Below are 24986 nucleotides of genomic sequence, written 5' to 3'. Positions count from 1 at the left end.
TACTCTTCCGCAAACGCCTCACATACGGCGGATCCGAACCTTTTTTGGGATGCGGGGAAAGCGTACCTTAGAGGCCGGATTATTTGCTACGCCACATCCTTCAAGCGTAATGCTCTTAAACGCTACAAATTGGCCAGTGCTAGACTACATACCGCCCAAAGGCAGCTCTCGTCCTCTAACTCCGCCACTCATCATGACGAGTGGGTTTCAGCCAAGGCAGCTTTTGATACTTGGGCCGACGCCGTCGAACGATCGAAAAAAGCTCACTTGGATGCTACCCTTCACAAGTTCGGCAATAAGGCAGGGAAACTCCTCTCCCGACTCTGTAAAGGGGCTCATCGCCCCACTCACATCACCTCCCTTCGCGACCACACGGGACAGACACATTCCTCCCCCCAGGCCATAAACGAGACCATGTTAAAATACTATACTGATCTCTATGCTCCAGATCCCATAGTCCGAGAAAAAGCTCAGGCCTTCCTTGACAAAGTGATGCTCCCCACTCTATCTGCACAACAATTAGAGACCCTGAACGCCCCTATCACTCTCTCTGAAATTGAATCCACCATTCGCCACTTACACTCCAACAAGGCTCCAGGCCCTGATGGCTATACTAGTGAATTTTACAAAAACCTCATTCACTTCGTAGCGTCCACCCTCCTCTCGGTTTATTCTTCTATCTGGGCAGGGGGTCCTTACCTTCCTTCCGGGAACCAAGCGGTCATTAAGCTCCTCTCTAAGAAAGGTAAGGATCCGTTACAACCTGGCTCCTACAGACCCATCTCCCTCCTAAATTTGGATGTGAAAATTCTCTCAAAAATTGTCGCTTCCAGGCTAGCTGATATTCTCCCCCATTTAATTCACCCAGCCCAGTCGGGCTTTGTCAAAGGTCGGACAGCCACTCTAAATATACGAAAAGTTTTGCTTGCTCTTGAATCGGCCAAACAGAATCCTACTGGTTCCTATGCCATCATTACCCTAGACGCTGAGAAAGCCTTCGACAACGTTAGCTTTGAATGGCTATTTATGACCCTGTCCAAGTTAGGCTTCTCAGGTCCCTTCAGCCACCTTATAACCTCAATGTACTCCTCTCCAACCGCCCGTTTGGTAGCAGCAGGTCTCCTTTCCCCTGATTTCCCCTTACACAAAGGCACCAGGCAGGGTTGCCCCCTCTCCCCTCTACTTTTTAATTTAGCCTTGGAGCCCCTTTCTAGATACCTATCTTCTTCAGCTCCACTACAGGGCATAGAGATTGGAGGAGTGGAACTCCGCACATCTCTATTCGCTGATGACATCCTTATTTTCACCTCCAACCCCTCCCTTGATATATCCACCATTAAAAATACCTTCGATGAATTTAGGCTATGTTCCGGGTTGCGCATTAATTATTCTAAGAGTGAAATTTTACCCATTGGCTCTCTTTCCACCCCATCCTGGGCAAGCGGCTCCTTATTCTCGGTTGCTCCCTCCTACATCACCTACCTGGGTATTAAGATTGGTAAAATGCCTTCCTCCTTGTATCAGCTTAATTATCCTCCCTTATTTACTAAGTTATCTCAAGAGTTGCTTAACTGGATGGATCTGCCTCTCTCGCTCTTGGGTAGGTGCCATTTAGTAAAAATGGTCAGTTTTGCCAGACTTCTATATCCCTTGCAAACCCTTCCTCTTCTGCTCAAACACAAGGATGTTACCTCTTTGGAATCCGCTATTTCTAAATTTTTATGGCACGGCAAAAGACCACGCATTGCTTTTAAGAAGTTGCACCTTCCCAGGGGCGATGGGGGTATAAGTCTGCCTAACATTAGGTTGTATAACTTAGCCTGTTTACTTAGAACTAGCCTGGACTGGATTACACACTCGTCCAGATACTCTAATTTTGAATTGGAATCCGCTATGGCTCGCCCTTTCTCATTATCAGCCCTGTTACATTGCCGCTGGAAATCCGTACCCCTCCCTCACCAGCATAATCTAGTCTTCAGAGATACAGCTATAGCATGGAGAGAATCTAGAAAACTGGCCGGTCTTATGCCTTTCCTTTCTTTGCATCTACCTATCCAAGGAAACCCCTGCTTCACTCCAGGACTACACTGTAAAGCCTTCTCAGAATGGTCGGAACGGGGTCTGTCCTTGTTCTCGCCTCTCTGCGATCCCTACAATGGTAAACCGCTCCCTTTTCAGAAAGTGATGGACACATTCCTGATTCCTACCTCCCATTTCTTCCATTACCAACAATGTCTCAGCTACATCACGCAGACTTGTAAGGAAGCATCCCGTCGTTTTCAACCAAGCTTTCTGGATCCGCTGATACGCAACGAATCCTTCAAAATTTCAGATATCTACAAGCCGCTCTTGCAACGATCACGGCCACCCGCATCAACCTCCTCTATTGCAAACTGGTCATCTGCTTTCCCGGACTCAGATCTTGTTCACAAAATTTTGCTCGGTCTCAATAAAGTCCACAAACTAACGCCCAACGAAACCTGGAGGGAATCCCAGCTCAAGATTGCCCATAGGGCTTACATTCCCTTTTTATCCTCCACATCGAAACCAGATGGGGCAGTCTGCCCACAGTGTCATCTTCCGAAGCCTCCCCTCGCTCATCGCTTTTGGTCTTGTCCTGTCATCTCCTCCTTTTGGGACCAGGTATTAGCATTCATTTTTGATGTAACTCTGCTGAAATTACCAAAAGACCCTCTTCTCCTGATCTTTGGCTATTGGGATCCCATCCTGTTACCTTGGTCCATCTCAGCAGGCAACAGATCCTTCTCAGGAACTCCCCCCACCCGAGCCACAGTAGACTGGACCTTGTTGTGCCTACTGCTGGCCCGCCGCCTCATACTACGCTTCTGGCTCCTGCCTTCTGGCCCCCCAGCCTCCCAACTTCGAACAGACCTTCTTTCTCTCCTACGCACAGAGAGGCTCGTCACAGATTTCTCACACGGCAAACAAAAAGCTGACTTCCTTGCTAAATGGAATTTGTTTATGACCACTAATTTGTCAGTACAGGACCAATGCGAAGTGGAACAACTCTCTTTTGTCTACAAGGACCCGCTCCCCTCTTGACTTCAATGCGAGTCTCTTATCCCGAAGCTGCCATCCTCACCCCCCCCCCCCATTCACGTCACATCTCAAACATTTCCTCAGTTCTACCCCTCGCCAGGACATTTACTCCGGACTTTAACATTGAACCCCCCCCCCTTACACCCCCCCCCCCACCTTAGTCCCCCCCTGTTATCTCATTCCCTTATATTTTTTCTATCAACATTTTGCTTTATAACTTGTGATTAGGTATTTGGCCCCTGGGGCACTGGCTTTATTAGCATTACCTGCATTATTTAAGATCTTAGAAGGTGGCTGATCCATCCAGTTTGGTCATTATTGTTTAGTTCTTTTGCAATTTAACTGTCTTGGGTCATTCTTTTTGTTTGTCTTTTGTTTTTTCTTTTTTTATGTATGCCTTGTGGTTCTCTGGTACCCCAGGGTGTGACCTGGTTATGTATCTTGTATTTAATACTTGTGCCTAATCGTATGTATTTCTTTTTTGTATTTTCTTTATCTTTTCCAATAAAAATTTATTAAAAAAAAATAAATAAATAAAAATAAAAAATACAGGCAGAGGAAGAGGCAGGCCCTTCCACAGGGGTAGTAGGGGTAGGGCAGGAGCAACAGACTTGAGCCAAAGTCGCAAATTGAAGAAGGTTCATGCAATTACGTCAAAGGACGCACCAAGCTTGGTTGAGTGGCTCACTCAGCCTTACTCTTCTGCACCCTCCTCATCCTCTCGATCTGCACCCTCTTCACTCTCTGCTGTGTGCACTCCCAAAGACACTACCAGCAACACCACCATATACCTTCCCAGATCAGCCCAAGGAGGTTGGTCCCCGCTGTTGCTACCTACTCCGAGATCTCTAATTATAGTGGTGGGGAAAGTGACATTGATGATGATGTGTCTAGTGATGTCACGTGGGTGCCCACAAGAGAGGAAGAGGAGGGGAGTTCAGAGGGAGATATGGACCAGCAGATAGGGAGGAGAAGCAGGAATAACTTACATTGCACAGGAGGGACAAAGCAGACTGCAAATGTATCAGGAGCGAGTCATTAACCATGTACGGTCACATCTGGCACTCCCAGGACACCGGCACATGGCTCCGCAGTGTGGGTTTTTTTAACGTGTCCGCTGCTGACAATAGTGTTGCCATCTGCAGCCTTGGCAGTCAACGCATAAGTCGCGGTAAGCCCAACACTCACCTAGGGACGACTGCCTTAAGAAGACACATGAGCTGCCATCACCGAGCCCAGTGGGAGCAACGGAACACAAAAAGCCACACTCCAGGCTTTCACCGTCCAGCCTATTCTACTTCTCCTTCTCCTCTCTCCTCACAATTGTCCTCCACTCCACCTTCCATCATGCCGTCCTCACGTTTTTCTGCAAAAAAGGCAGGCTTTCATGGGCCAAATGTTCGAGCGTAAAAAAATGATGACGTCGGATAACCCTCTTGCCCAACGGTTGACGGCTGGCTTGTCAGAACTGATAGCCCGCCAACTACAGCCATATAAACTGGTGGACTCGGAGGCCTTTTGAAAATTTGTGGCCATTGGAACACCACAATGGAAGGTCCCAGGAAGGAAGTATTTCTCAGAGAAGGGCATCCCAGAGCTATATGGCCATGTTCAGCGGCAAGTGAATGTATCTCTGGCACACAGTGTTGGTGCCAAGATACATCTGACCACAGACATGTCTAACAAACACGGGCAGGGAAGGTATATAACTTATACTGCCCACTGGGTGAACCTTCTGATGGCCGTCAAGCATGTAACCCATGGCACCCGTGTAGATTTGGTTTTACCACCACGGATTACATGCAGGCCTGCCTCTTCTTCTCCTCCTCCTACTCCATCCTCCTCCCTCTCCTCCTCAGCTGACTCCTCCTTTTCCACTGCTAGCATCTCTTCCGCTGCGCTGCCCAAGATCCCCAGAACCTATTCGACATGCCAGGTGAGACGTTGCCATGCTGTGTTGCATCTGTTGTGCCTGGAAGCCAAGAGCCACACTGGCCCTGCACTCCTTTCAGCTTTGCGTTCACAGGCAGATCAGTGGCTAACACCACTTAATTTGACAGTTGGTAAAGTGGTGTGTGACAACTGTGCCAATCTGCTTAGCGCATTGAAACAGGGCAAACTTACACACGGGCCATGCATGGCACACGTCTTAAACTTGGTCGTGCAGCGATTTGTTGTCCAATACCCTGGGGTCCAGGACATCTTGCGTCAGGCAAGGAAAATCTCGGCCCATTTCAGAAGATCTTACACAGCCATGGCTCGCCTTGCTGACATTCAGCGGCGACACAATCTGCCGGTCAGACATCTTATTTGTGATTGCCCGATGCGATGGAACTCAACCTTCTATATGCTTGATAGGCTGCTCCAGCAGAAACGTGCAGTTAACGACTACCTGTACGAACACTGCGGCAGAACAGGTTCTGGGGAGCTTGGTTTTTTTCACCGCTCCAGTGGCTGCCCATACGCGATGTTTGCATACTTCTGCGCCCATTTAATGAGGTCACCAAACTGGTCAGTGGCAGCCATGGTGCCATCAGTGACATGGTACCTTATGCCTTCTTTATGGAGCGTGCATTGCGTTGTGTCATTGATCAAGCCATGCTGGATGAACTCCCAGGGGGGCCTACTCTCTTTGAGACAAGTCAACAACAGGAGTCTGAAGAGGAGTCAGAGGAGGATGGTGTTGGGGCAGATGAGGAGGAGCAAGAAGAGCATGCTTTAAACCTTTCTGGGATCCCTGTTGTTGTGTGTGGATGGGGAGAGGAGAACAAGGAGGATGACATTATCCTGGATGATGAGAAGGAGCCAGGCCACCACACCGCTTCCAGTTTAGTGCAAATGGGGGCCTTTGGGGGACCCCCGTATAAAAAGCATAAAGGTCAAGGACCAGTACTGGGTGGCAATGTACTTAGACCCCCGGTACAAACACAAAATGGCGGAAATGTTACCACCGTCACAGAGGGCTATCAGAATGCAGCACTTACAGGCCTTGCTTCAACAAATGCTGCATTCTGCTTTTGCGTACGCTGGCAGAGGAGGAATTCCCACTCCCAGAGAAAGAGTTGCAGGTACCAATCCAACAGCGCCTGCAAGAAGAGGCCGGTTTGAAGATGTGTTGGTGACTTCTGATATGAGGTCATTCTTTCAGCCGACCCATCGATAGGTGTTATCCGGATCCAGCATCAGGGAACGCCTAGACAGACAGGTGTCCGATTACATCGGGTTAACTGCCAATGTGGACGCTCTGAGAAGTGATGAACCCCTGGACTACTGGGTGGGCAGGCTTGACCTCTGGCCAGAGCTTGCCCAATTTGCAATGGAACTGTTGGCTTGCCTCTCATCCAGTGTCCTGTCCGAAAGCTCCTAGCGCCTAGCTCACGAGAGTGTTGACTACCTCACATTTATAAAAATGAATGAGGCATGGATCTCGGAGGAATTCAACACATGTGACCAGTATACCATGTATATGCATAACTCTATAAACTTTTTATTTAATCGAGCACACGGACCTTTTTTCTACCTTTGGCTCACTTCCTTGTACCAAAAAAGCACACCGTACTATATGCCCATACCCTCCTGTTTGAAGAGGTTGAGCGGTGTTATATTTTTAGGTCCCGCAGCGAGTTGCTGGTATCAGTGCTGGTGTCAGTGCTTTCTATCTCGGTGCTGGTGTCAGCGCTCTCTATCTCGGTGCTGGTGTGGTCTCGGTGCTCTCTATCTTGGTGCTGGTGTGGTCTCAGTGCTCTCTACCATGGTGCTGGTGTCAGTGCTCTCTATCACGGTGCTGGTGTGGTGTCAGTGCTCTCTATCTCGTTGCTGGTGTCAGTGCGCTCTCTCTATCTCGGTGCTGGTGTGGTGTCAGTGCTCTCTATCTCGGTGCTGGTGTCAGTGCGCTCTCTCTATCTCGGTGCTGGTGGCAGTGCTCTCTATCTCGGTGCTGGTGTCAGTGCTCTCTATCTCGGTGCTGGTGTCAGTGCTCTCTATCTCGGTGCTGGTGTGGTGTTAGTGCTCTCTATCTCGCGGCTGATATCAGTGCTCTCTCTCTATCGCAGTGCTGGTGCCAGTACTCTCTATCTTGGTGCTGGTATCAGTGCTCTATCTCTATCTCGGTGTTGGTGTGGTGTGGTGTCAGTGCTCTCTATCTCGTTGCTGATGTCAGTGCTCTCTCTCTATCTCGGTGCTGGTGTGGTGTCAGTGCTCTCTATCTCGGTGCTGGTGTGGTCTCGGTGCTCTCTATCACGCTGCTGGTGTCAGTGCTCTCTATCACGGTGCTGGTGTGGTGTCAGTGCTCTCTATCTCGTGCTGGTGTCAGTGCTCTCTATCACGGTGCTGCTGTCAGTGCTCTCTATCTCGGTGCTGGTGTCAGTGCTCTCTATCATGGTGCTGGTGTCGGTGCTCTCTATCACGGTGCTGGTGTTAGTGCTCAGTCTCTATTGCAGTGCTGGTTTCAGACAGTGAGGGAGATAGCAGCGGAGAAGCCAATCAGCAGGCAGTGCCAGCACTATGGCTGACGATCAGCACTGGACTGGCACCTCCGGGCCACCGCAGTGGAGCCCTGCATAGGTGGGGGTAAGGGCAGAGGGAGGGGCTCAAACACAGGTTGGCACACTGGGACACTGGCACAGGACTGCACTGCCCTGACTGTGGCACTGATCATCTTCTGCACCCCCTTCATAGCCTGCCCTGACCTTGCCTCTCCTCCATGGCCTTCATGCGCTCCTGAATTGACAAAATTTCACAGATAAAAAAAAGAATGCTTGTCGTTGTCGATCCCAGATTTACTTAATACTTTTGTTATGTCGGTGTCCATGTTGTGGGACTATGTGTGCACAGCTAGTAAGTATTTTGTGGCTGAAAATATGACCTGGAGGTTTTTAAGGTTCGCCTGCCATTAAAGTCAATGGGGTCCGACGCAAACTTTGCGGTTCGCAAACTTTTGGCCGCATTCACGAAGCGTCACGTCGGAAGTTCATCCATCATTACTGCTAGGTCAGAAGTCCATGCAGCAGTGTGGTAGCCACACCTCCCTCCACCAGTATGATTACTTTTTCAGGCCACTGTAACCGATATTTGCTGTGCCCAGGACTTAAGTCATATTTTAATTACCAGTATTGTTTAACTTTTTTTTATTGTCAAGCTCTAAAAATAAGCTGAAAATGTTCAATGCATCCTAATTTCATTGATTTATTTCCTTTCTTCAACCTGCGCCAGTCTCTATTATTAGTATTATCAAATATTATTAAATGTAATTATCAGTTTTGTAAAGCTTTTTTTATTATTATTGTCAGCGTACATCATTCTCTGATACAATAAACTGCTAAAAGTAATTTCATAAAATGTATTCCCTTTATTAAACCTGTGCCCCGAGCTAACACTACATTTGTAAAACGTTGATAAGCAAAAACAAAACACTTAATTTATTTTGTTGGGTGAGCTGAAAACACCATCCATATTGTTTTATCTTTAGGTCAGTGGCAGTTGGGTTTCAACACATTATTATTATTATTATTATTATTATTATTATTATTATACAGGATTTATATAGCGCTGACAGTTTACGCAGCGCTTTACAACATTAGGGCAGACAGTACAATTACAATACAATTAAATACGGGGGGGGGGGGGGGGTGATCAGAGGGCCCTGCTCGTTAGAGCTTACTATCTAGGAAGGACGGTCAAGTTATACAAAAGGGTAATAGCTGTGGGGATGAGCTAATGGAGAGAATAGTGCAGTTGTTAGATGGAGGCAGGATAGGCTTCTCTGAAGAGGAAAGTTTTCAGGGATCGCCTAAAAGTGGATAAATTTGGAGACAGTCTGACAGCTTGGGGTAGCGAATTCCAGAGGATGGGCGAGGCTCGTGAGAAGTCCCGGAGGCGGATATGGGAGGTGGTGATGAGGGAGTTAGAGAGCAGGAGGTCTTGGGAGGAACGAAGAGGGAGATTAGGTTGGTATTTGGAGACTAGGCCAGTGATGTAGCTGGGGGCAGAGTTGTGGATGGCTTTGTAACTTAATGTTAGTATTTTGAATTTAATCCGTTGGGCAAATGGCAGCCAATGGAGGGATTGACAGAGAGGGGTAGCAGACACTGAGCGGTTTGTAAGGTGGATGAGTCTGGCAGCAGCATTCATGATGGACTGAAGGGGGAGGAGTCTATTTAAAGGTGAACCAATGAGGAGGGAGTTGCAGTAGTCAAGGCGAGAGATAACCAGGGAGTGAATCAGGAGCTTTGCAGTTTCCTTGGTTAGAAAGGGACGTAGCTTGGAGATGTTGCGGAGGTTGAGGCGGCAAGCTTTGGAAAGTGATTGGATGTGGGGCCAAAAGTTGAGTTCAGAATCCAGGATAACACCTAGAACCATGTGCGTCCGCAGTAGTAGATCCCCCTGGAATCCCCAAGGTTTTTTACTGAGTCCGCCAGCGGCTGCATCCTCGCTCTCTCCTCTGCATCACAGAGCTGGCTGCCTCTTTGTTCGGCGGCCGCTCTGTAACATGCCCCCCCCCGACCTGCTTGTGTGATAGTAGAGAGAATCAACATTCCGCCTATCACATGAGCCGGTCTGGGGGGGCGGGGCCATGTTACAGAGCGGCCCCGTACACAGCCAGCCAGCGCTTTTATCCATAGGAGGAGATGCTGCATGTACAGCCCGCCCTGTGTGCCACAGTGCCTGGATAGGAGGATTGGGGGGGCTGCAGGGGACCCCCCTGCCAATTCTCCTATCCAAGTTATTTTACTGTCCCCAGTTCACCTTGCCCCTCCCCCAGTGCTCTCCTCCACCACCACACTCTCCTGCCCCCCAGTGCTCTCCTCCACCACCACACTCTCCTGCCCCCCCCGCTCTCCTCCACCACCACACTCTCCTGCCCACTCCCAGTGCTCTCCTCCACCACCACACTCTCCTGCCCCCCCCCCACAGTTTTCTCCTCCCCTGTTCTTGCTGCCCCCCTGCTCTCCAGCTCTCCTCATCCTTCTCTAGTCACCATCCCAGTGCTCCCCCCTACCCCCCCAGTGCTCTCCCCATCTGTCCCCCCAGTGCTCTCCCCCCTGTTCCCCCCAGTGCTCTCCACTCCGCCCAGTGCTCCCCCCGTTCCCCCCCACAGTGCTCTCCACTCCCCCCAGTGCTCTCCCCTCCGTGCTCTCCCCCTGTTCTCCTCCCCATTGCTCTCCCCCTGTTCTTCCCCCCCCAGGTGCTCTCCACTCCCTCCAGTGCTCTCCCCCTTGTCCCCCCCAGTGCTCTCCTCCACCACACTCTCCTGCCCCCCCCACAGTTTTCTCCTCCCCTGTTCTTGCTGCCCCCTGCTCTCCAGCTCGCCCCATCCTTCTCTAGCCACCATCACAGTGCACTCCCCTCTGCCCCCCAGTGCTCTCCCCACTGTCCCCCCCAGTGCTCTCCCCCCTGTCCCCCCCAATGCTCTCCACTCTGCCCAGTGCTCCCCCCCGTTCCCTCCCCACAGTGCTCTCCACTCCCCCCAGTCCTCTCCCCTCCGTGCTCTCCCCCTGTTCTCCTCCCTAGTGCTCTCCCCCCTGTTCTTTCCCCCCAGTGCTCTCCACTCCCTCCAGTGCTCTCCCCCCTGTTCTCCCCCCACTGCTCTCCCCCAGTGCTCTTCCCCCCATACTTTCTCCCCCCAGTGCTCTCCTCCTCCCCAGTGCTCTCCTCTCCCCCTGTTCTTTTTTCCCCCAGTGCTCTCCGCCCAGTGCTCTCCACTCCCCCCAGTGCTCTCCCCCTGTTCTTTCTCCCCCCAGTGCTCTGAAGCTCTACCCATCACTCTCCAGCCCCCACCCGAGTGCTCTCCAGCCCCCCATTCTTCCTACCCCTGTTCTTTCTGCCCCCTGGTGTTCTCCAGCCCCCCAAGTGCTCTCTATCCTCCGTGCTCTCCACCCCTGTTCTTTTTGGCTCCCCCCAGCACCCTCCACTCCCCACCCCTGTACTCTCCACTCCTCCTGCATTTTGCCCCCACCCATGTGCTCTCCAACCCTACCAGTGCTCTCCACCCCCCATAGTGCTCTCCAGTCCCCCGTGCTTTCCACCCCTGTTCTTTCTGGCCCCCACTGGTGCTCTCAAGCTCCCTCCCCATTGCTCTCCACTCCCCCCTGCTCTTTGTACCCCCCCAGTACTCTCCAGCCCCCGTGCTCTCCACCCCTGTTTTTTTGCCCCCACAGTGCTCTTCACCACCCCACACTCTTAGCCCCAGTGCTCTCAGCCTACCGTGCTCTCTACTCCTGTTCTTTTTGGCCCCCCAGTGCTCTCAAGTTCCCCCCCAGCGCTCTCTGCTCCCCACCCCTGTGATCTCAACTCCCCCTCGCTCTTTGCCCCCACCCATGTGCTCTTCAACCCCGCCAGTACTCTTTGCTCCCCCTTCTCTCCAACTCCCACCCAGTGGTCTCCACTTCCCCAGGACCAGAGGACAGGCTGACTGGGGCTGGAAAATGAGCACAGCTGAAGGTCCAGGTGGCCAGGGACCACTCCATCTCACAGCAGACAGATCCTCTGGAAGGAGCACCATCCCCATCCAAAACGAGAACAGACCCTGCCTGCCGCTGGCCATCATGGATATCCTGCTGGCATGCAAGGTACCGTACCAAGCATCAACAACACACCTTCCCACAGACAGGCAGTGTAGACCGGGACATGGGGCACAGGAGGGGCTGCAATGATGGACACAGTGAGGCTGCATTCACGGCACAGTAAAGCTGCATTTGATGGACACAGTGAGGCTGCATTTGATGGACACAGTGAGGCTGCATTTTATGTACACAGTGAGGCTGCATTTTATGGATACAGTGAGGCTGCATTTGATGGACACAGTGAGGCTGCATTGGTGGGCACAGTGAGGCTGCATTGGTGGGCACAGTGAGGCTGCATTGGTGGGCACAATGAGGCTGCATTTGATGGGCACTGGTGAGGCTGCATTGAGCTCTTGCATCAAGTTTACAGTCTCTGACCATCTCCTGTATCATGTCTGCAGTCTCTGAGGGACTCTGGAGAGGAGTCAAGAGTGGGAGCACCACTTCTGTGGACTGTGGACAGGAGACTATAGGATAAGACCAGAGCCACCAAGCTGGAACCGACTGACTGAGCCCTGCACAGTGCACCTGAGAGGAGGTCAGTGAAAGCACCGCCAGGCCAGTCGGGGGGGTCACTGATGTAAGGGGGGAGTAAATACGATAATGTAAGGGGACACTGATATAAAGGGTTTCCTCCTTATATTAGTAAGCCACCCCCCTTACCTTTGAGTATTGTTTCTGCAGAAGGTGGTCCCCCCCACGTTTTGAGTTCCTGGGGTCCCCCTTGATGATTGATCACTTACCACTATTAACTGCTAAAATGTATGGTTTTCCCTTTCATGAACAAGAAAATAATGACGTTATGCTGTTGGGCTGGTATAATAATGCTGTGAGGCTGGTATGAAATTTTTTCCAGGGGGGGCGCATGCGCGAGGCTCGACATGGCAGACGTCCTTCCATAGAGCTCCGCACTCCCCGCTGCTTCAACGGATCGTTTACAACAATCTGAACCGATCTTTTGCTCTGATTTCCACGGGATCACTCTCTGAATCAGCGCTGTACCTCGCGGTATGGTACTCACGGGTCCCAAGGGCAAAAACAAGCCGAAACCCATTAAAGAAGCTCTGGCCCGGGCCTCCTCCAAAATGGCGGTGAAGGCCCTAGCGAAACACCACGTTGCATCTCCGGCCTCGGACAGTGGTGATGAAGAGGACACTGATACTAACCTCGGCGGCTCCTCACCTCTACCCTCCGCAGGTATGTCACAAACTGCCTTTCTAAGACACATGGAGTCTTTGCTCCAGAAGGCTCTCAAGACAACCTCTGAGCAGATCACTGACAGGCTTTCACGAGAAATCCGGGAGATAGGTCAGCGCACTGCTGATCTGGAAACAAGGGTGGATGATATGGAACTCACCCTCCGGGAGCATTCGCAAGATCTCTCCACGCTCAGGGAGGAGAATGTTACCCTGTTATCACGATTAGAGGACGCCGAAAACAGATCCCGTAGGTCCAATTTACACCTACGTGGCATCCCCGAATCTATTGATGACATACAGTTGTTTGCCACTGCTCTGTTCCAGGAACTGTCACCCTCTCTCCCAATAGAACGTCTGGAGTTCGACAGAATCCACTGAGCCCTCACACGACGTCAACCAGACGGTCCCCCTCGGGATATCATCATAAAATTACACTTTTTCCGCACGAAGGAGCAATTAATTAATGCCGCTCACAAGAAAGAGGAACTTATCTTTCAAACCCACAAGTATCAACTCTTCTCTGATTTGGCCCCTCTGACTATTGCTAAATGGCGTGCCATGAAACCCCAGCTCCAGATTCTAATGCAACACCAACTTAAATATACTTGGAGATTCCCTTTTGCCCTGCAATTTACACATCTGGGTCAACAACACTCATGCTCCTCCCCGGAATCCCTGCAACAGCTCCTGGAAGCACTTCATTTGGCCCCGTCGGCCCAACACCCGGAGACCGCGCTACCCTGCACACCCGCCCGATCAGCTGCCCACCCGTACTCGGCTATGCCTAAACGCAACAATCTCAATCCGGCCTCTGTTCGTAAGGGGACTCCGCAACAACGATATGAAGACACTTTCCTTAGTCCGAAGTCCCGTACTCCACGCTGATTTGCTCGCAGATGCCTTCTTTTTCTCCCTCCTGGTACTCTCGGAGTGCCCCCACCGTGTCCCTGTTTCACAAGACTCCACAGTCGCCTTGCAACGATGGTTCTACCTTTCAAGCATCCTCAAGCTTCTAGTTATTCTGTTTGCCCTTGCTTTTTGTTTTTAGTTTTTTACTTTTTACTTTTTATTTTTCCTCATTGCTTTTGTGCCATCATGCTGGGTCCCAGCGATTCCTGCTGAACTGTACGCAGTCCGATCACATTGAGACATCCCCTGGGACTTGCGTGCTCCATATGGAGCTGCTGGTAGGGTTCAGTCATGCATTTACATTTTTTCTTTTTTATCTTCCTTTTTTTTTCTCTTTTTTGAACCAGCCGCTTATCCTTATTGTTTTCTTTTATTGCGGTCTGTACATTGGGGAGGGGGGGTATAGGGAGGGGTTTGGGATTGTTCCCTTTCCCCCCCTTCTTTATGCCTTGGGGCACCCTTCCTTCCCAACCGTTTTTCCCTTTTTTCATTACTCCCGTATTGCATCCTCCTCTAATGTTCAGTTATTTATTCAGTGATTTATGGCTTCTACTGTTTACTCCTCCATATAAGTCTTTTGGGCTGCTGTCCTCCCCTCTTCCTTTTTTTCCCTTCCTCCTATTCCTTCCCTCTCTGCCCCTATCCCCCAGGTCACTTTTTTTTCTTCTCCTATATCTTTTGCTTCTTCTTTTTTCTCTTCTCTAACCTTTCCTCTATTTCCATCCTTGCTTCAGTTCCCCCTCTCTTCCTCCCTTCCCCTCTTTCCCCCCCTCCCCTTTCCTATTGCCCCTGCACTAGCCCAAAGGTCAATTACGTTAAGCCCATTCAGGGAGGCTCTATGCTTTCTCGTTAATGTTTATAGATTTGTGTTATGCTTACTCAGCATGTTGTTTTCAGAATTATTGTAATGTTTTATATGTTAGATCCTTTTGCAGCGGGGAGTTGTCACTGCTCCCCCACCTTACGGTGCTCTCTCTCTTGGGCCGTTTTTGGTTGGCCGCAAAGAGAGTGCGCTATTTAGTCGGGCAACACAAGACTTGCTTTCCATTTCTCAACTTCAATGAGGTGCCCTACGCTCAATACACCACACTTTCTTTCCCTTCATCTTACTTTCTATCCCTATCCTCTTTTTCTCTCTCTTTCCCCATTCTCCCTTGCTGGTCAGGTGGTCCCTCTGCCCCTCCATCCACTTTAGTGATCCCCCACGTATGTCCGGATTGCCCCCCTAAACATACTCTCCCTTAATGTTAAGGGACTTAACTCCCCGAATAAAAGGGTCAAGGCCTTCCGCACCTTTGCTTCCCTGAAGGCTGATATTGTTGCCCTCCAAGAGACCCACTTCTCTGCTCGTAACACCCCTAAATTTTTTAGTTCCCGTTACCCCCTAGTCTATACCGCCTCTGCTGAGTCTAAACAAAGAGGGGTTTTACTGGCCTTCCACCAATCCTTACCCTTTACAGTTACTACAGAAATGAAAGATCCTGCTGGCCGTTACATTATCCTAATAGGCTTGCTACAAGAAGTGGAAACGACCTTTGTCTCCTATTATGCCCCTAATGTTAACCCGATCCCCCTTTTCTCCCATCTACTGAGGGTAATCAAGTCACACGCTAAAGGTACCTTAATTATGTGCGGTGACTCTAATTTGGTACTCCACCCTCATCTTGACAAATCACCCTACTCTCCGGGTCATTATTCCCCTTCATCACAATTACGTAGACTACTACACCAATTTTCCTTGTTGGACACATGGAGAGAGTGTAATCCGCTGAAGAAAAATTACACTTACTACTCCTACCTGCACAATTCCTTCTCTAGAATTGACCATATCCTTGTGCCAATCGCATCCTCTCCAATCCTACAACATTCCATTATACACCCCATTACATGGTCGGACCACTGCGCTGTGATCACCACGATCTCTTCGTTAATACCCCGTCCTGAGGCCAAAACTTGGTGCATGAACGAAGCCCTCCTAACAAATCAGTCCTACTGCCTAGACATCCAATCGGCTCTTAACGACTATCTCTTACATAATTCCATACCCGATGTCTCATCGACCCTGCTTTGGGAAGCCCACAAACCAGTAGTCAGAGGTACTTGTATTTCCGTTGCCACCCACCTTAAGCGGGAGAAGAAAGCCAGGCTCGGGAGGTGGAGCCGGCAGCCGGAGCGCATGGTGGTGTGAGGAGAGATCTCTGTATCAGCGGACCTTATTCAGCGGCTCACAGCAACCTTATATGCCCACATTCGGTATCCTCTGGCAGGGGAATACCTCAGGCACACGTTGAGCATCATGTCCAAACGCAAGGAGAGAGAGGGGCCACGTAGGCTGACCGATTTCTTCCCGCCGGCGACAAGCAGAGAGGCCCAAGATGGCGCCCACGAAGCACACAGTGCAGCGGCCTCCCCGGGACGCGCTGCTCACACAGACCGACCGGACCTGGGTGAGTCTCATCCCCCGCACTCTCCGCTACCCCCCTCTCCATTCACAAGCCCAGCCAAGCGAAAAAGAAGGCTAGGGGAAAAGGGGGACACCCAGGCAGACACAGAAGCTGAAGGGGAGGAGATGGAGGAATCCTCTCTGGCTACACAGCAGTTAGATGCCTTCCCCACATCAGGGCAGCCCATCCTGGACACCACTATGAAAGAGATGTTGCAGATGCTGAGGGGGGCTTTACAACAGGATATGGCTTCGTTTGTACGCTTCACTAAAACAGAGCTATCAGCAGTTAAAGAAAGAGTAGCTTATGTGGAAAACAAAATGGAGGAATTCACATTAGCTCACAATGAACTGGTCGATGCTCACTTTGATGTTGAGAGCGAAATTAAAACTATGCGCCTCAAAATGGCGGACATTGAGGATAGGGCACGCAGGAACAACGTGAAATTCAGAGGAGTCCCTGAGACTGTGAAACCATCTGACCTTACTGCCTATCTCCAAAAGCTTATGATTACCGCTCTACCAGAGTTAGGGCCGGCTGATCTTATTATTGACCGAGCGCACAGGCTACCCAAGCCTTCTTTTCTATCTGAGCAGGTCCCCAGAGATGTGATTGCACGAATCCACTTCTTCCATGTAAAGGATCAATTAATGCGATTTGCTAGACAACACCCGTCTCTTCCGGACCCCTTTACAGGGATTGCTCTCTACGCAGATCTATCACAAGCTACAGTCGCGGCTAGGCACAACCTAGTCCCCATCACCAAGATTTTACGTAACCATAAGATTTTGTACAAATGGGGTTTTCCAGCTAAACTTGTTTTGGAAATGCATAATGAAACACATGTGATTGCTTCCATAGAGAAAGGTATGGAGCTCCTCAGAAAATGGCACCTACTCCCTACCAATGGAGAAGCGGCGGATCCGGACCCCCTGCATGACAGAAGGAGCTATCATCGACTCAACAGAAGAAACAGATAAGTACAAGACTGACACCATTGTGATTTGCTATTGAGTCTCCGGATTGCACCATTCTATTACCCCTCATTCCGACCATCGTCCAAGTGCCTTAGTTGATGTAGTTGACTACTCGGGCATCGGTTCCATTAAGCATCCGCTGAACGGCCACTACTGTACGTTTCTCTCCCCCACTCAGTTTTCGCAGGATGAATCCTGCACACAGTTCATTGGACCTTCCTATGACTATTCTCCCCAAGTTAGCTGTTGGCCGTTGGAGGCCTATTCCCCTGTTTCTGACTTCCCAACCACGTTTTATCGGTGTCATTGACACGTACTACCCTCCTGAGCGTTACGATCACATCTTTGGCTCTACTCCTACCATTTACACTTGGATGGCAACGATCAGCTGTACTGTTTCAGAATGAACGTTAAAATTATGTCTCACAATGTGAGAGGCCTTAACAGCCCCTACAAGCGTAGATCACTCTGGAAGTCTGCTATCGACATGCACTGTGACATTCTTTGCATACAAGAAACTCACTTCCCCAGTGCTAATCCGCCTAGATGCACACATGGAAAATTCCCCTATATATTTACTGCCAACGATCTGAAGAAAAAGAATGGGGTATTAATAGCTGTAAAGGACACTGTCACCTTTTCTTTGTTGCAGGATTACATTGACCGTCGTGGTCGGTATATTATACTGATTGCTGAAATTAATCACTCCATATATACGTTAGTAAATTTATATGCCCAAAATGTCAGACCTGCACGTTTTGTCTGCAAAGTTGTGCACAAAGCGAAATCTATGCAAAAGGGTAGCCTAGTCTTGTGTGGTGATTTTAATATAGTACTGAATGCTGATCTTGATTCCTCCTCTGTAGCCCTCAGGCAGGGCCCCTGTCTAGACAGCTTCTGCCATGAAGAAAGGCTTTTTGATCCCTGGCGCTGCACCAGGGCTACGGAGAGGGACTATACGTATTACTCTGCAATGCATAACAGTTACTCGAGGATTGATTATTTCCTCACAGACTTGCATGTACTACAAAATGTGGTTAGATCGGAGGTCCACAGCATCACTTGGTCAGATCATGCGCCTATAACACTGGAAATTGTGGACTTTAACAAGACTACTAGTAGGCCACTTTGGCGCAACAATACTTTCCTCCTGTCTCGCCCCACCGTTAGGGACGAGATAGAAGCGAAGGTCAAGGAATTTTTCCAATTAAATGATAATGGAGAGTCCTCCCCTGAAATAGTATGGTGCGCTCACAAGGCCTTTACTCGAGGTGTTCTCATACAGATAGCCTCGAGGGAACGCAAAAATAAAACCCACCGCATAACACAGCTCCAAAATAAAATTGTTGAATTGGAGAGCCTACATAAAAAACCGACCCTCGCTTCTCCCACCATACTCCAACAGCTCACTCAATGTCGGGAAGATCTACGACAGGAGATCAAAACTGACCATGACTTGTACTTCAAAAGACTGAAACTATCATACTACTCACAAAGCAATAAGGCTAGTAAGCTGCTGGCTTTCCAACTTAAAAAAAGACATTCTAAAACTAACCTACCCTTCATCAAGCACCACCACTCCCATCAGACTTTTCATAATCCTAAGGACATAGCGAACGCCTTTAAAGATTACTACCACTCCTTGTATAACCTTGACCAGGACCCTGACACTCACCAACCCTCCGACACGGAAATTGATCGTTTCCTTAGCACTCTGAAGCTGCCTAAAATAGATACCCCTACACTAACTGCTTTAAACTCCCCCATCACTTGTGAGGAAGTGGCCGCAGTCATTAAGACGTTGCCCATGCATAAATCCCCAGGGGCGGATGGCTTCTCGGCCGAATACTATAAAGCACTTACGAATATCCTAACCCCCAAACTTGCGACTGTCTTCAATTCTGCTATATCCACAGGCTCCTTTCCCAAAGAAATGCTACAAGCTATCATAGTCACGATCCCGAAACCAGGAAAGGACAACTCCCTCCCCCAGAACTTTAGGCCGATCTCACTCTTGAACTCCGATTTAAAAATATATGCTAAAATACTAGCAAATAGATTAATGAATATTACCCCTACCCTACTAGGGTTAGATCAAGTAGGCTTTGTCAAAGGTAGGCAAGCACCCGATGGAACAAGACGCATGATCAATCTTTTACGGTACTCAGAAATTAACAAACTCCCTAGTGTATTTTTAGCCTTAGATGCAGAAAAGGCCTTTGATAGGGTACACTGGCCATATTTAAATAAGACCCTTCAAAAATTCGGACTGTCAGGCCAAATTCACACAGCTATCATGTCCTTGTACTCTCATCCGTCAGCAAGAGTCTATAACTCAGGCATTCTCTCCGACCCCTTTAATCTAACTAATGGCACAAGACAAGGGTGCCCACTGTCTGCCATAATCTTCTCGCTTGTCATAGAACCACTAGCAGAAAGTATCAGAAATGCGACAGCTGTGAAAGGAATTCAGATAGGTGCGGAAACCCATAAAATAGGACTATTTGCTGATGACGTCATCCTCACGGTTACTGACCCTGTCACATCCCTTACTGAAATTTAAGAGCTAATTAGTAGTTTTGGAAGAGTATCTTTTTATAAAGTTAATACTAACAAATGCTATGCACTGGGGTTGCACTTGTCCACGGGTATCCTAAGTACACTAAAAAATGTCTTCCAGTTCAACTGGAATACTCCCTCGATCACATACTTAGGGGTTCAACTTTCCCCCTCCGCTTCTGACATATACTTGCACAACTATCCTCCCTTGCTGGATAAACTAGCTGAAGAAATGAATCAAATAGCTAAATTGCATCTCTCCTGCGTGGGACGCATAGCGGCTTACCAAATGCAAGTACTGCCTAAACTACTATACCATTTCAGGACGTTACCAATCCCTATACCCTGTAAGTTCTTTGCTCAACTATCCAAACATCTAAACAAATTTATATGGGCAGGTAAAAAACCTAGACTAGCCTTAGCGAAACTCTATAAGCCAAAGCACCTTGGTGGAATGGGTCTCCCTAACGCACAGGCTTACTATCATGCAGCTATTCTGGACCTAATGAAATACTGGTTCTCCTGTCAATCCGACAATAAATGGTCGAACATAGAACGTACTGTCACCCCTGGACATGATCTCCCTGCTCTAGCTATGGCGGCTAGCATTCATCACAAACCAATTATTCCCAACTACCCTACTATACAGGCCACAATTACAGCATGGTCGGGCCTGACTCACAGCAAAGTCACTGACGTACCGATGAGCAGACTACAAATCCCATTAGCAACCTACCAATATCTCATTCCCAACTTCTCCACACAGCGATGGAAACAATCAGGCAATCACTTTTTTGCGCCCCTTGACGAACAAAGAGACTTAGCTGACTGTTATAGACTATACCAAATTCAGCACCACAATGTGTCCAATACTTCTAATCCAGTAGAAATTCCGCAAGCATCATGGGACTTCCTTCTAAACAAAAGCTCTAAATGTAGAAAGGGGATTTCACTTTTCTATAGACTAGCAAATCCTCTGTATCTGAACTCTAAACTGCCCTGCATGTTACACTGGGAAAGAGAAATGAGGAAGGAATACTCACTCTCGCAATGGCATACAGCACTAAAATATAGCGGGAAATCCTCTGCTTGTATAGATCACTGGGATAATGCCCAGAAGATACTACACCGATGGTACCTAACTCCGCTACGCATCCACAAAATGCATACAGACACAGCCCCTCTGTGCTGGAGGAACTGCCAGCACATGGGGAATCTTCTTCATATATTATGGAGTTGTGAAATTATCACCCCATGTTGGAACAAAATAGAATCTCTACTCAGAGACATCACAAAATCTAAGTGTAATCTTGACCCAGGTTTAGCTCTTCTTAGCCTCTCGATAGAGCAATTCCCCCCAGTACTGCGAAAAATAGTGATTAATATCCTCTTTGCTGCCAGAATCTCGCTGACAAGACACTGGAAGACCCCCACACCCCCTTCTTTGGAGGAGGTTATCACCAGAGTTAATAACATATATATTATGGAAAAGATGTTAGCATACAAAGAAGGGGGAATCCCGGGTTTCCATAAATACTGGGAGACCTGGGATTCCTCCAAATACGCCTCTCCACATTTGTGATCTAAGTCATAGGTTTTCATGGTGAATTGTATCTTAAAATTAAGTTGCCTGAATTCAAAATACGTTTCATCCAACTACAATGTGAGTATAGGTAAAACCAACCATCTTAGCCCACGAGTAGTGTCCAAAGAGGAATCTATATCTCTGTTATGTTGAAGTTCTTCTTTTGTTTAATGTTTTCCCTATGCTTTATGAACAAGTTTTGTTGTACTAAGTGTGAAAACAAATGAGCTGCGTACTCACCTGTGCTATCGCCCTTGACCCTCGGTAAGGTCAACGGATACTAATACTCAGTCAATCCTAATCCACAGCTAAGCCTGCTCACAGTGTGTGCCCGTAGGGGGTGACAGGCTGGGTCTACTAGTAGGCCATTTGAGATTTTCAACCTATAATAGTTCTAATGGGATAATACTGATTCCTTTTTCTTCTCTTTGTGAGTATGTGGAACACTGCCTTAATTGTGTATGATAATGCTGCATATTTCTTTGTCAAATGTTGTATACTTGCTTCATACAAAACTAATAAAAATCTTTGGTTATAAAAAAAAAAAAAAGAAAGCCAGGCTCCAACAGTTGGAATCTGACTTTCACCACCAGTTTTTACAATTTCAGGCATCCCCATCTAGTACCAATAAAAAGTTGCTGGAGAAAACCAGACTGGAACTGGACCTTCTTCTGGCTGAATCTGCGGAAAAGTCTATCCGCCGGTCTGGCCACAAGATTTATACCAAGGCCAATAAACCAGATACCTTTTTGGCACTCCGCCTCAGGTGACCGGATCATACCCACGCTCCGGTTAGGCTTCGGCTGGCTAATGGCAACCATACCAGTAACCCCGTCAGAGTCCTCTCTGAATTTCATAGGCATCTTGCTGATTTATATAAGGAACAGGGGCCTTTTCCCTCGCAGGAGGCAAAGACGTTATTTCAAGACATGCCTATACCTAAATTGCCTGACGCTAGTCGAGAGTCTATCGACAAACCAATCTCGGTCGATGAGGTACTCGGAGCTATCAAAACACTCAAACCCCACAAGCGCCCTGGTCCAGACGGCCTCCCTGGTTTATATTATAAAAAGTTTGCAACCACCTTGGTCCCACTTCTTGCCAATTCGTTTAACGCCTTACTAAAGCAACAATCCCTCGGTCGTGACACTTTGACAGCCATCATTGCTATGATCCCCAAACCCAGCACTGATCACACCCTCTGGTCCAATTATAGGCCCATTTCCCTTTTAAATTTGGATGTGAAAATCCTAGCTAAAATTCTTGCTTTGAGTCTCAATCCGATAATCGGAAAAGACCATGTGGGCTTTATCCCCCGTCGTCAGGCCAGTGATAACATCCGCCGAGTTGTCCTTCTACAGCACATAGCGAAATCCCGTAAGATTCCCATGCATCTCCTATCGCTCGATATCAGGAAAGTCTTTGACACAGTTTCTTGGCCCTATCTTCACAATATATTAGGACGTTGGGGCTTCGGCCCCAATTTTTTGCTCTGGATTAACTCTTATACGCTCACCCCCAAGCATTTGTAAAATATTCCGCTTTCAGCTCAGAGTATTTCCCCATCCGTAGAGGAACGAGGCAGGGCTGTCCCTTATCCCCATTATTATTTGCCCTAGTAATCGAACCCCTTGCAGCCCTCATTAGATCGAACCCGAATATTCATGGTCTAGACATAGCCTCCACATCTCACAAACTTTGCCTCTTTGCCGATGACACTTTACTATTCATTACTTCCCCACACATCTCCCTGCCCAACCTCCTACAACTCCTATCCAAGTTTGCAAAGATTTCAGTACTGGAAGTTAATCAAGCGAAATCCAAAGCCCTTAATGTGTCCCTTCCATTGACTGACCTTAAAGAGGAGCTGCACCTAAAAAAAAAAATATTAAAAGCCAGCAGCTACTAATATTGCAGCTGCTGACTTTTAATAAAATCACACTTACCTGTCCCAGGTTCCAGCGATGTCGGCGGCAGATGACGAGCGATCGCTCGTCTCGCTGCTGCCACAGCTGCCATCCTCTGTCAGGGAATCGGGAAGTGAAACATGACGGCTTCACTGCCCGGTTCCCTACTGCACATGCGCGAGTCGCGCTGCGCGTCTCTTATGGTCCCCCGCTGTGTCTCCGGGAACTGTGTGTTTCCCAGAACACAACGGAGGGGGCGGAGCATCTGCGGGGGTCTGCGGCCGTCTGGCCGGAAGTGGGTGCAGTTACCTGGATTATCCAGGTAACTACACCCCCCCCCCCGAAAGGTGCCGATTGTGGCACCGGAGGGGGGGAGGGATAAGATTAGCGGAACTTCCCCTTTAGGGTGAAGAACCGCTTTAAACTCATGCAGATGAACTTCCCTTTCCAATGGTCCTCTTCCTCGATCCCCTACTTAGGAATTAAATTAACTAGTGACCCCGCCCAACTGTTCCATTCTAATTATCTCCCAATGCTAAAATACCTGTCCTCCTTACTTAATACTTGGCTACCCCTCCACGTATCCTGGCTTGGTCGTATCGCAGCTGTGAAAATGTCCCTACTGCCTAAACTGCTTTATCTATACAGGGTTCTCCCGGTCATGGTTCCACCCTACTTCCATAGAGTGATCGAGAGCAGGGTATATAAATATATCTGGGGTTCTAAAACCCCACACATCTCCAGACCTACCCTACTTCGCAGTAAACTTAATGGGGACCTGGGAGTTCCTAATTTCCTCCATTACTATCACTCCGCTCAACTAGCACAACTAACCCTCTATCACGCAAAGACAGAGATTCCCCTATGGGTCGCCCTGGAGGCAATAGATATACATCCCATTTCTATCGCCAATCTTCTGTGGCTCCCTGCTTCGGCTCGGGGCCCTTTATCTAACCCCTTAACCCAGCAATCCCTTAAAATCTGGGACAAGCTGTGTAAACCGTTGAAATTGCTCTCTCCACATTCGCCTTTACTCTCTCTATTTGGCCAACCACTCTTCTACCCAGCTTTCTGACAGCCTGCCTCTTTCCAGACATGGTCTCGGGCCGGCCTGGAATGTATTCGAGATTTCGTCTCTAACGGAACCATCAAACCTTTTCCAGTCCTCCAGTCGCAGTTGCATATTCCCTCACAGGAATGCTTCCGATACATTCAAATCACACACTTCATTCATACAATCATGGGCCCCCACAGAGTTTCAGACAATCTATCTGTATTTGAGAGTGTATGTGACTCTGACCCACATGCTCCGGGTATCATCTCCAATCTTTATGCTCACCTCACGTCCCCTCCATCCTCACTCCCATCATATGCCTCGGCCTGGTCTAAGGACCTGTCCCTCAACTTGGATGCGGGCGATTGGACAGGGATATGGGCAACAACAAAATTAACATCACAGAATGTGGTCGCATTGGAGGCCAGCTATAAAGTTCTCATGAGGTGGTACCTGGTCCCGACTAGGATCGCTCGATACACCCCAGCCTACTCCCCTAATTGTTTTCGTGGCTGTGACTCAAGGGGCACACACCTCCATATATGGTGGACATGCCCAGTAGTGGAACACTTTTGGGGAATGATGTTTCAAATGGCTTCTGTCCTGTTTAATACTACCCTTATTCCTGATCCCGCCCTTGCCTTGCTTAACATTCCTCCTCCTAATTTTTCTAGGGCACAATTGCGACTCCTCCTTCAACTTACTGCGGCCGCCAAGCAGACCATTGCGAA

This window comes from Lithobates pipiens, unplaced genomic scaffold (assembly GCF_037356315.1).
Source record: "Lithobates pipiens isolate NorthernLeopardFrog02 unplaced genomic scaffold, aLitPip1_a1.2 Scaffold_22, whole genome shotgun sequence".
Taxonomy (NCBI): domain Eukaryota; kingdom Metazoa; phylum Chordata; class Amphibia; order Anura; family Ranidae; genus Lithobates; species Lithobates pipiens.
This window is presented reverse-complemented; position numbering follows the sequence as displayed.